The sequence below is a fragment of the Ascaphus truei genome, chromosome 3 (assembly GCF_040206685.1).
Source record: "Ascaphus truei isolate aAscTru1 chromosome 3, aAscTru1.hap1, whole genome shotgun sequence".
Taxonomy (NCBI): Eukaryota; Metazoa; Chordata; class Amphibia; order Anura; family Ascaphidae; genus Ascaphus; species Ascaphus truei.
This window is the reverse complement of record NC_134485.1, coordinates 318,364,797-318,377,999: the sequence shown is the minus strand read 5'-3', so window position 1 is coordinate 318,377,999 and position 13,203 is coordinate 318,364,797. Positions and strand designations below refer to the sequence as shown.

Below are 13,203 nucleotides of genomic sequence, written 5' to 3'. Positions count from 1 at the left end.
ACTACTTCCCCCTTCAGCTCGGGACGGGTCTGGTCTGCGGGCATCACCGTCGTAACAATGAGAAAAACTGCTAATTGGAAAGTGGCGCGGGGCGAGCTTTAAACCCTGGAAGGAGGGGCCACACCTCCAAACAACAATAGTTACAATAACCCATAATTTTAACAATGCATCATTAAATTTGTCAGTTGCACTTTGGTGATATCAGCTGCTAAAAATGTTTCTTCTGTAGAAGTTGAAAAGGCTGCAGCCATTCATGCACAACAACAGAGCATGCCATTGTAACAGATGAAGCCAATGAAATAATAAACAGGTATAAACAGCCAGAAGATAAACTATTAATTTAAGTTATGACTTTAGTTTTTTGGGAGGGGAGGAGGGGGAAGTGAGGGAGCAGTGTGTTGGAATTGCTGCTGTAATCGAAACGCGTAATCCGTTGTTTGCCCACTTTTATTTAATAAGCAAATTATTTTCTTCATCAGGATTTAGCTGATTTTCAGGACAACAACTATACAATATACTGCACCCCTGTGTTTATACCCAGTTTTAAAGTCCTTTTTGGACTCTACTCTCAGTTTTTAAAGTGGCTTAAAAAATAGTGGGTACCGAGTCAGATTATATTTGTACCTCTGGTGCTTCTTACTTGGAGCTTTGAGTCTTTTCCGTGATGTCTGGTGCCCATCTTGGATAAGAGCGTAATAGCCACGGTGGCCATGTTGGTTATAGGAAAATCCCCTTGTGACTGGGTTCCGTGGGGTTCGCATGGAAGAGGCAGTTCTTGCCTAGGAGGGCAAGGTGTAGGACACACTGGATGCCAGGTTTGCCTCTCACAGGCGTAGACCAGCCCACTAGGCCCCAGATAGGTTCTTGATAGGGTTGTCAGGTGTCCTGTATTTGGACACTGTCCAGTAAAAAATTAGAGGAAATACTGGACATGTATGTGTCCGGTAATACATCTCTGGACATAGTGACCTAACCGGCTTCGGGGGAGGGGTGATTTCCCAGAGCAGGGAGAGAGCAGGGCTATTGTTATGGGGCTTGGCAGCTTCCTCCATCCTGATTGGCTGCATTACCCAACAGTAGCCAATCAGGAGGAGGTGTTAGAAGCCTGGGGCCAAGGAGAGGAGGAAACAGCATGGAGCGGAGAGAGGTGTATGTGTGTGTCTTCAGTGTGTCGCATCCTTCACCATTGTGTCCCGTATGTTTGGAGAAGCCACCTGGCAACCCTAGTCCCTGAGCCACTTTCAGATGTATATATGAGGGTAGCCCTAGAGATAGGGAAATTTCTATGCTGACAGTCATGCATATTGTTGTTTCACAGAATGTAACTGAGTTCTGGAAGATTCTGATCAGAATCCAGGGACACAGTGCTGCATTGCCATTGGTGAGGAGTGAAGGAATTGTGGTCTGAGACCCTGCTGTGTGGGACAATTAGCCAGTCTACCCAGAAAGTCAGGCCACTGCTCACCAGCTTCAAGAGGTATAAGGGCAATATTACATTAGTTCAAGGGATAGCGCTACTCCCAACTCTTCAAGTGTTCCACCAGTGCACCAATAGTGGGAGGAGACACAGGGTACCCTTGGGTGGGCATAAACTTTCATTGGGACTCTAGGGATGGAGACAGTGGGATTGTATTACTATGTACAGGAGCAACTGTAATATTCATGTGGCTAATGTCATATTGTGTATATGCTATGCCTATCTTATTTATTGATGGTAAAGTTATATGTTGTGTTCTCCATCTCCAAATGTGAGCTTATTGTGCTAGCATATTGTTTTTCCTAGGAGAGATTATCCCTGTTTTTAGGCAGGGCCCTTGTCAGGTGAAGGCAGCGCCAAACTTGTAACCCCATTCTCTCATTCAGTGGAGGCACAGGATCCATCCTAAGTACCAACAGGTGAGCGCCAGGCAGTGGCAGATGTACCTTTGTGCCGCTCCACTGCAGCGTAGCAAGGTCATGGCAGCAAGTGATGCTGCGTTGTCAAAAAAAGAAATGACTCTTTCAAACGACTTCACTTGTGGATAATGAATACATTGAAGTCGCAGCTCACATGCTCATCCAATTGGTAATTTCTCAGTAAATATAGTGCTACCTACATTATATTTCAAATAAGAACATTAAAGCAGGGTAACACACAAACACTGACATACAGATGTCGCTAACCTTACTGTCTCCGGTGTTGCTGCCGCCTGCGGTCGTGGCCCCGGAAAATTAATGCTATGGGGGGTTCCCTTCAGAAGCATGGACCCCCAATGCATGAACGCGGCAGACTGTGTCCGGCACCACAGACTTTTTCTTCTTCGACCGCGGTTCCAGGGACAGTGAGTCTTGCTACGTCTGTATGCTATGTGTGAAACAATTCCTCATCTAACTCCTGCCATCTCTACAAATGAACACCTATTACTGAGCGACAAATATGAAAAAAAAAATAGCAAAATAGTAGACACATATTCCAAATATTTAATTAAGGGACAGATTTACTAAACAGTGGTACACCTTTCATTTATTGGGTCATAGGATGCATTAAGACTTACAACCATTTAGTAAATCTAGCCCAGATTTATCAAATGGTGCTATGTTCAGGCACCTTATGACCCATTAAAATGAATTATCAGTAAGATGCCTTAAGACTTGTAAATAGGAGCCTTTCGTTTGATATTTATATCATATGGTATAATGTATAATGCCCTAATGTATTTATAACCAAGGTATGCATTGAATGCAGTCAGCATTTCCTCACAAGATTGTGAGTACACATTGCAAGGCTACAAAAATCTCCATACTGTACTCAGCAGCCATTTGCCTTTTCTGTACGACCTGGGATGGGAGTTGCAAAATAACTCTATATTAGACCTAGTGAGGAAGTGGTCACGGTGTTAACATCTCTTTGACTAATCAGGTGGTGTTGGAAATGGGGGAAGGTTCAAGACTACATTTTATGCAAGCGAACATATCCTTATATAGACAAAACTGTTTGTCAGATAGGCCACGTTTGTCAGTCAGAGCACTTCCTTCTTCTAACCACATACAAAAGCTCGACGAGCGTTTCTGATCAGACTAAGGGCTTTCAAGACACGTTTGCGCCTTTTGACGCCTACGACCTACAGCTTAGGCAAGGTAAGGTAAATGCAAAGAAACCATGTACTTTCAAACGCTAATCCAAGAAATTTAGTCTTTAGCTGTGGCAGCAGCATTGTTTCATTTTGTAATGGGCGACATTGGCATATCATGACTGATATAGCATAGCATGTTTGTGCTGTAGCTCCATCCAGCAGAACACCATTGAGTATTGAAGCTGCACAGGAAGTTTGTGGTCAGTCAGTGCATTAGCAGCTAGTGAGTAATAGTCCGATGACAATCCATCGCTAATTCTCATTTAGTAAGGCCTGCACAAGGTTCATCAAAATGAAAACACGTTAATTAAATTAAAATAAAATGAAAGCTTAAGTAATAAAAAATAAAAAAATGAAAACACGTAACAGTCTAACCCCTCGTGTTATCACTACTTCAATAAAGTATAAGTGTGAAGAATAGCTGCTGCATGTACGAGTGCAAACTCACAACACGGAGGGTAGGAATGTTGCACAATTGGAAAGTGTTGAAAGTTTTACGAAGAAAGATTTGGCTTGTAGAACTCGTTAGATACATTTAAATAACACCAGTCAATGCTGTTTCTTAGCCCATTGTACATGCATGCTGTAAATAGTGCATTTTACATTTGTGAGTTATGCCACGCGGATCACAGTGCTAGATTGGCCTTGCTGTGTGCTGCAGGTCTGAATATAACATAATGTCATATACTGTATATTGCTTAGCATTAAAACGGGTGTACTCATTTCTTTTAGATTTTGCTTAGTAAACAGAAATGATCTTTAGGGATAAATGGAGTATAGAAACAATGAAATGGATGTACCCCGTCATAATGTATTTTGAGACAGTCTAGTCTCCAGTAACAAACACTATACATCACGAAGCGACTCATCATTTCATAACAAAAACAGCTGAACTGAATATAATCTGTATATATGACAGTCCGTTTTATAGCATTACCCCAATGCTTGAGACATCTTGATTTTTCGTGTGTCACTTTCCGTTACTCTGATGTACGAGTAAAATTTGAGTTGGTGGAGTGCACGTGGGAAGTTAATGAAGTAAAAAAAAAAAAAATGACATTTGCCCGGATTTGTTTCACTGCAGAATACGTTGGCAAAGGAAACGGGTCAATGTAAATATGCCTATTCGTTTCTAATTACTTGACAAAATGACGCTCTGTAAGGATTCAAATGCACTAATGCAACATTATTTGAAGGATTTTAAATATGGGATGAAAGAGAGGGAACTTTTGTAGCTTAATTTAAAGGCGCAATCCATGCAATACCCTACATGTGTTTTTTTTTTTTTTTTAATAAATCAGTTCTGTAGTATGAGATAATACTTACTACATTTTTTTTTATTCAACTCGTAACACCATTTTTAATGAGTATTAATATATCGAGTATCCTTTGATTTCTATAGCAGGCTTTAACACACTTCCACAGCAGTGCAAGATCTTTGCAACACTTTCCTGTTTGTGATCATTTTTTGCCAATATTGCCAGCAGTTTAAGCTGCAAACTGTAACAATAGATAATGTTACCTTAGTAATATAAGAATACATTGTAGCTGCTCAGTTACACTGACTGAAGGATTGATGGAAACGGAAAGGCAGCCATTTACTGAACCCTGGGAAGCAGGATCTTTGCTGATCGATTATGGGAGAATTAATCGATCGACAGCTTAGGTCATTAGTTTTCAATAAAAGTGTAACGCTTGATTGCCCGCAGACCTGGCCAGTCCCCAGTACTGAGGTGGGTAAGGGTATAACACGCACCCACAGCAGTGAGGGCGTGCCCGGAGTGTGGTAAGATGCGTTGCCGGGTCTGGTGAGAAAGGGTTAGACCATGTGACTGCGTAATACTAAAGACCCCAACAGTAGGATAAATGAATGAATAAATAACCAGATACTTGTAGGGGGCACCCCCAAACATAAACTTGATAGAAGACAGGTACTGGGTTGCAGTCCCGGATGGTAAGCTCACTAATAAGTGACGCTGTAGTTAACAATAACACCAGGAAGATTGAGCATAATAACACCCTATAGCGTACCAATTGTCTAAATAAAGTCCTGAACAGGAAAACATGTAGCGAGCGATTGACTCGCTCCGAGTGCTGCACAGTCCATGCGATCCAAAGGTGAGGGGTCTCCCAGGTGTGCTTCCGTCCAAGGGGTAGGCTAGTAAAGAAGGAGAAAAACTGGAAGAGCACTACTGTAGGTATCAAAAAAATAGAAAGGAGGGTGCGTATCCCATAAAAAGATTATTTATAGGTCGTGGAAAAACAGGGCAATGGAGAGCCCTACCATTGCCCTGTTTTTCCATGACCAATAAATAATCTTTTTATGGGATACGCACCCTCCTTTCTACTTTTTTGATACCTACAGAAGTGCTCTTCCAGTTTTTCTCCTTCTGTGAAAGGGTTAGCCTGATACTTGCCGCGTCCGGGGCGCCAGAGGTCCGAAGGTATAGATCCGAAAGCCGTAGGTCAAGGGCAGGAGAGAGCAGCGTAGTGAGGTCCAAAGTCGAGTCCAGGGAGTAGCGAGGTACACGAAGTCTAACGAGAGCCGAGATCAAATCCAAGGGTATCAAACGAGGGCTGGGACTGGAGCGAGAGCTGCAACACAAAAGAGAGCCAGGCATTGACCTCCGTACTACAAGAGCCACAGGAAAACTATGCAGAGCGAGGAAGGAGAGGACAGACAGGAACTATAAATGTTGGAGAACCAATGGGAGCAAGAGGTGGAGCGGGGGCTTGACTGAGCGGTCGTAGGGATAGGTTTAGATGCCTGGTGTGGTGTTCCCTAGTGGGAATAGCCTCCAGCTGATGGGAGGTGGAGCCAAGGCTGCAGGAGGAGTGTAGAAGAGGACGGGTGCGCGCGCGCCCTGTAACACTCCCGCGCATGCGCCCCTGCAGCGTGTGGGCGGAGGCGGCGTGTGCCGCGGAGGAGCGGAGCGGCACCCGACCGGCGCAGGTAAGGAGCTGGCGGGGAGGAGGCCTGGGACGAGCGGCAGTACTAGGAGCCGGGGTGACGGGGACCCGCTGTAAGGCGCGTGTCCCCCGATCCCTTACAAAAGGTAATCAAAGGCTGCATATATTAAAACAGAAAAATATACATATTTTTTTTTTAAAGTGCCGCTTGGATCGCCTCTTTAAGGCAAGCTAAATCCTTCTTTAAACTGTGTCACTTCCAAAAATGTTCTTGTTTTTGATTATTCCTATAAAAAACAATCACATAAAACAAAACAAAGAAATGATTGTGGAAATTTTACATGTGATCTGCTCATACAGATGTAGCCAGACTAACTTTGCTTCTTCTTTTAGGCATGCCCAGGCATTCTGATGCAACATTACCATTACATTATATGCAAACTCTTAGGACATGCCTCTATATTTTGAGTTCTCTGTGGAGAAAATTAGTCTGGGTACAGTACAGCTGTATTACTGAAGGGACTACTGTACTTACCTGTAGCTAAGGTCATTCGCCCAGTAATAATTAAAAAAAGAGTGCTTTTGTTCCTGTTATTTCTTTTGTATCATTTGTTGAGCTTGTGGGAAGATAGGTTAAGGATATATAAAATCGAAAGGTTGGTACTAGCTGCTCAGCCTCTGGCCAATCAGATTGGTGGCTCTATGACGTCACCCGGCTCTATGACGTCACCCAACTCCCTCCCCCTCACCGGCTCCCGGACAGAGGGGAAGCGCAGTGCGGCCCTCCTGTCCCAGCCATCAACGCTCATTTCCCTCCCTCCCCGGCGGGGGGACAGGCAGTGGGCAGGCAGCCTCCGGAAGGACCCCCTTCCTCCTGCAGCTGCCCCTGGTAAGATGGCGGCGCACAGCGGACAGGCGGGAGGTGGTATTCAGTCAGGAGAGAGGGGGGGGAGTTAGTCAGGAGAGAGGGAGGGGAGGGAGTCGGGAGAGAGGGAGTCAGGAGAGAGGGGGGGGAGAGGGGGGAAGAGATTGAGTCAGGAGAGAGAGGGGGGGAGGGAGTCAGGAGAGAAGGGGGGAAGCCTGAACAGCTGTGAAGAGGGGGGAAGGGAGTTGAGAGGGAGGATGGGGGAGGCAGAACATTACATCACGGGCAACGCCGGGTATATCAGCTAGTATTATAATATGAATGAGAATAGTGTTTTAATTATAATTTGAGTGCTAGAGTTCATTCCACAATTCTTGTAAAAATATATTATGTTTGTGTTTGCAGACTAACTGCTTAATACACCGTGTTGAATAACGATGTATTTTACGTTGACAATGACTGAAGCCAATGCTTTTTGGAAATACTCCATGCTCTATTTTTATTTTCAGCCATTTCACTACACATTTTTTTTGACTGGCGGAATTTAAAAAGGACAATAAAAATGAAAGAGTTGCTGGGAAGGTGGGAGAAAATGTGGCACTAGCTTATTATGAACCTATGTAACTGATTAACAATCTGTGCCATTTCATTTTGAGTGAACTTTTTCAGTTTTATATATATATATATATATATATATATATATATATATATATATATCCAGCTGAAATGTTATTGTTGGTTTTGACTAACATTAAGGGGTCTTTCAGTCGGGGCAAAAAGAAAAAATGGTTCTAATCAAAGTAAAAAACTTCCAGTTTCTTTCAATAAGATTTATTTTCTTGGATAAATTTGGTGCCACGATTTTGCTTCAGGAAACCTTGAGAAATAGACCTCTATAAATGAATGCACCTTATGAAGTTTATTTATTTAATCTTATGGGTTGAAGGAGTGGCTCAGTGACTAAAGGCGGTGACTCTGAAATACCTCATTAAGACCATGCGGGTTGAGGGTGTGTAAAGCGTAGATCCACCAGCACCCCTGTTGCAACAATAACTTATCCCAGTCCCTTTTTCGAGGGCCAGTAGTGAGATGGTCAATGCTCTGGAACCTAAGGCTGTTTAGGTCACCATTGTAAGCAGTGTTTATATGCCTTGCTAGTGAGGTATCTAGCTGGTTCTGAGCCGAGTCCACATGTTCCAAAACATGGAGTCTTAGTTGCCGCCGGGTCTTTCCTACGTACTTTATTCCACATTGGCCAAGTAAATGACATCAGTTGTCTGGCAATTAATAAAGTGTTGTATGGAAAACTGTTTGGAGTCACGTAGGGGTTAGTTATTTTGACAATTAGCCCGTTAACTGTGCCTATGCAAACTAGCTAGTGCTGAAGGGACGGGCACTTACTCTTGAGAAAGACGTCTAAGTCCACTCGAAATGTACGTCGGGTAGTCCACTGACGTCAAGACATCATGGCATCCAGTTCTAACAGGGACATCCTCCGCAACATTTGCTCCGCATCAGCGACTGTTGACTTCCAGATGATTTTCCTCCGATTGATCGCACTCCCTGATCCAACATTGGGAACCAGTACCACGGCAGCAGGTTTTACCATTAGGGCATACCCTCCCCTCCCTTGCTGTCCGGCTGACTGTTTATCCCGATTGCGAGGTTTAGCTACCACTCAGATCCGCAGTCACTATCAGGCTTCTATAACACATCTGCTCGCCTGCAGGCTGTAATTGCTTCCTCCCAGCAGCGCTTCAGCCTCTCTGGGTCTAGAGTCTTGGCTTATACTTTTAGATCCTACTTAGACCTCTATATATATTACCACGTTCATAATTTAATTGCAGTGATATTAGTTTCCTCGGTTGACTATACTCTGTTTGCCTTTCCCCTGCTTACAGCATTGGAAACCCAATTAACCCCATGGGGGACTTTGTTACTTAACACTGGTGCTTACTTTCTGAGTGTACCTGTATTTATATGTATGTTATCAATGTTGTCCCTTTATTTCAGTTTGAGTCCACTGAACTTTATTAAATTGTTTTATTCACCCACTTGCAAATCTGGTTTCACCTTAATTTGTATCTGGGACTTAATCTGTACACAACACCTTGAGATACTGTCCCCTTCATCCCCAGCCTCTACCCTATTACCTACATACAGATTAGCGAGTGTATATAATTGGGGGGTTCCTCTCCGCCTGCTCTCCCTCTTGGAGAGAATCCCTGGCATAGTTTTGTCTCTGACCCCAGGTTCTACTCCAATAAACTTATCTCCCACTTTGAATTGGGATAGTACACACAAATATCAGACGTTCAGAAGTGCACGTTGGATAATAAATTACAGAGGACCAGCAATTTGGAACATTTTCAGGTCATGTTGTGTCTCTGACCACAGCTTTATCAATTAAAACCCAAGAAATGAAAGCAAATATGAGTTATGGAGGCAAGTGTTTGGGGGCTCTAAAGATGGCTCCCATCATCTACACCAGGGGTGCGCAAAGTTTTTAACCTGAGCCCCCCCTGCCTGCTTACCTCCTGGCTTGCGCCCTCCCTCCTCCTCGGCTTCAGCATCTAATGACATCGCGGGGTCATGTGACGTCACGTTGCCATGGCAACACGACATCACGTGACCCCGCTGCCTCATTTTATGCCAGTTGCTCCTTGACTCACTCTGTACCTCTTCTCTTGGTGATCTAAAACAATCTTTTGGCTTTCAGTATCATCTCTATACTGATGACACCCAAATATACCTCTCCTCACCTGATCTATCCCCCTATCTCTTGTCCCGTGTCACCAACTGTCTCTCTGCAATCTCCTCCTGGATGTCTCACAATTACCTGAAGCTTAACATGTCCAAAACAGAATGAATATTATTTTCTGCTTTCACTGCCACCCCTACACCAAAACTCTCCCTCTCTCACTGTCATTAATACCACAATCTCATTAACACCCCACGCCCACTGCTTAGAGGTGATCTTTGACTCTGCCCTCTCTTTCATCTTCATATTGACTCCCTCACTAAGTCCTGCCGTCTCCACCTCGGAAAAATCGCTAGGGTTCGCCCTTTTGTCACTCATGATGCAATTAAAATCCTAATTTACGCACTCAACTTGTCCCACCTAGACTACGGTAATGTTCTCCTAGCTGGTAGGCATTCCCATTGTCTACCGATCCCAAACTCCAATCCATCCAAAATGCTGCTGCCAGACTCCTCTACCTCACTCATGACTCCACGTCTGCTGCGTCATTCTGCAAATCCCTACACTGGCTTCCCATATCCCCTAGAATTAGATATCAATTTCTAGTTGTGACTTGCAAAGCTCTCAACGATATTGCCCCCCCTTATATCTCAGCCCTCATCCCCAGATATATTCCTAAACGCCCCCTATGTTCTGTTCATGATATCCGCCTTTCCTCCTGCCTTATTACATCCTCTCACTCCGGCTTAAAATACTTCTCCTGTGCTGCTCTCTCTCTCTCTCTGAAATTCCCTACCACGTACCATCAGATTCTCCCCCCAGCTATCAGACCCCTCCCTGAACACTCACTTTTTACAGGAATCCTGTCTGGCATACTCCTAACATCCATACTACCTTCCAACCCTAATGGGACCAGCTGTGAGGCTGGACCAAACTCCACGCTAACGCTCCCTAACATCAACCCTCACCCCCAAACTTTAGTGAGATCAGCTGTGCGGCTGGACTATACTTCACCCTGATGTATACTCCATTCCACAACGAGCAGCCACTTTACCTTTTGTTTCAACATGGCCCCTTATTCCCTCTAGACTAAGTTCTCACGAGAACGGGCTCTCATTACCTTCTGTATCTGTTTGCGCTTGTTGGTCTTTATTTGCTATGTCATCCTGTCTATGTAAGTTACATAACTCCGTACCCCCATTGTACCGCGCTGCAGAAATATATTGGCGTTTTACAAACAAACGATAATAATAATAATAATGACTCCCAGGGTGCCAGCCAGTACAACGTATGTCTCTAGGCCACTGATGAAGGGGTTAAGGAATGAAATAGTTCAATTCTTTACAAAATGTTGTACATATACAAGCTTTGAGGGATTGCACCATTAAGCCACATTTTCAATATTCTCAGTCGCCACAAAACGAGGAAGTCAGTCTTTAGGGGCAGTTATTCAGTGGCCTCTGTGAGTGGTAAGCAAATCTTAAGAAAGTACTGCAGGAAAACCACCATCAGTGTGAAGCACTAGTTCCTCATAACTGTCGGTGAGAAGCACAGAATTTATGGAACAGATGAGTCAGTGCATTTTCTTGTCTTTTTTCCCCCTTAATTTCGAATAAAAGAAGTAACAAGAAAGATCATGTGCATACACAAAAACGTATTGTAACTTCTCAGTTTATTTAAAAATAAAAATAAAGCATATATTAGCTGCCAGCATAATAGGGACAATATAAAACTTTCCCCCCACGTCATCCAGCCCTGTGAAGTCTCGTGCAAGAGGTAAATCCTAAACCCCGCCCCTCACGTCGAAAACCTTTACATGGTTGCCCCGCCCGTCTTGAGTCCCCACCTCACCCCCTGAGTCATAATCACGCCGCCTGAGTCATAATCATGCCCCCGGCATCATAACTCCACCCTCACAGCTTAACCCCACCCAGGCAGAAGCCGGATCCCCTGCTCCGGATGTGGGAAATGTTCTCACACATTTGTGAGGCCCCGTCTCACTCTCTGAGGTGGATGACCCTTGATAGCTCTGAGTATAATGGTGTGATACTCAGGGCCGTCTTAATAGCATTATAGGCCCCCGGGCAAAAGCAGTGCACTGGGCCCCGCCAACTCTCTGCTACAAGTCGTAATTTTTTTCCTCCTACCGAGTTAGCGGGAGATTTGAATGTTGAGGCGGGTGATCGGAAAATTAGTGTTAAATTCTGGTCTGTGCTCATGAGGCCCCCGGGCAACTGCCCAGCGTGCCCATGCGTTAAGACAGCCCGTGTGATACTCATGAAAGGGCAAAAATAAGTATTTTTGTATGTTTTACAAATCTTCAATTGTCCATCATGGGATCAAAACCTTGGTTCTAAATAAAAGTAACTTTCTACCTCACCTCTTATTAGTGTTTCTTATATTTGAATTTCATTTATAAAATATTTGTGTCAGAGGCATAAAGTGAATATTCATGATGTGCTTAGCATTACTAATTTCATGAATCGAAAAGGTTAGCTCCCGAAAGCTTGTCAGTATAACATGTAGTTAGTTACTCTGTTAAAAAAGGTATCACAAACAAGAGATGTGTTGGTACATTTTCTTCTGCGTAGAGCGAGTGTTTTGAGATCTTTAGATTTTAAATGTTAAAAACAACTCGTACATTTCCATAATGCATGTGTGTTTAAATTGCTTTCTCTCTCTTTATTTTACTCTTTGTGTCTGTTTCTTCCTTTATTGCTACATGTTACCTTTATCTGCACTGGTGAACCCCGTTGTTCACAAGAAAATATCTTTCAAATCTTCTGGACAAGAGTACTCGTTTGTGAGAAACAATATGGCCTCTTGGGTCAGCCTCACTAATCTAGAGATTGGCCCTGTCGCCATATATTACTTTCACAGAGTAATTCTCTCGGAACCCAGGGAATCTCCGGAGTTCAGAGCACTGTGGTTCCACTACAAGGGGTTCCCCAGTGCAGATAATGACGAGAACCTAGAATGTTCTGGGGATCGGATTGCCATGTTCAGTATAGTAAGTCCACAATTAGTCCTAAATTGAATCCACTCATCTGTATTTGTTTTCAATTATTTAAAACAAAACTCAGCTTGTTTAAGATTGTAGAGCTATATTAAAGTAGCAAAACAGGTGAAATCTTAAATGTTTTTTTATTTATTTTTTATTATTTTTTATTTTTAGATGTGACGGTTTTAATTTTTTTTTATTTGTTCAACTCTTAAGGCTATTTTTAATGAGTTTTAATATAGCGAGCATCCTTTGATTTCTATAGCAGGTTTTATCTCACCTCCACAGTAGTGCAATATCTTTATAACATGTTCCTGTTTGTGATAATGTGTTGCCAATGTTCCCAGCAGTTTGAGCTGTAAACTGTAACAATAGATAATGTTACCATAGTAGTTTAAGGATACATTGTAACTGCTGAGTTAGGCCGCGCTTATAGTGCTGGCGATTGACGTCACCCGTCGCCACCCGCGAAAGTTATAATTTAACTTTCAGCGACGTCATGATGGGGTCATTGATTGGTTCAGAGACAGTCACATGTGGCGACAGTCTCTGAAGAATCAAATTTCCCCGGCTTCCAAATTTTTGGTCGCTCTGTCGCCCGTCGCGCTTACTA

At 43.5% G+C, this 13,203-nt stretch overlaps 1 protein-coding gene across 4 annotated transcripts in view; it reads left to right on the top strand.

Annotated features, from left to right (window-relative positions):
* LCP1 (lymphocyte cytosolic protein 1) overlaps positions 1 to 13,203 on the top strand; it is a 138,028-nt gene that overhangs the window by 38,925 nt on the left and 85,900 nt on the right. The window contains exon 1 of one of the 4 annotated variants that reach the window (XM_075591131.1): positions 2,985 to 3,117. The exons of 1 other annotated variant lie outside the window; for it this stretch is intronic. The gene's annotated coding sequence lies outside the window, so the exon portion shown is untranslated. Of the gene's footprint in view, positions 1 to 2,984; positions 3,123 to 6,775; positions 6,913 to 13,203 lie in introns of those variants that run through there. 2 more of the 4 variants (XM_075591132.1, XM_075591135.1) reach the window with 2 other exon arrangements.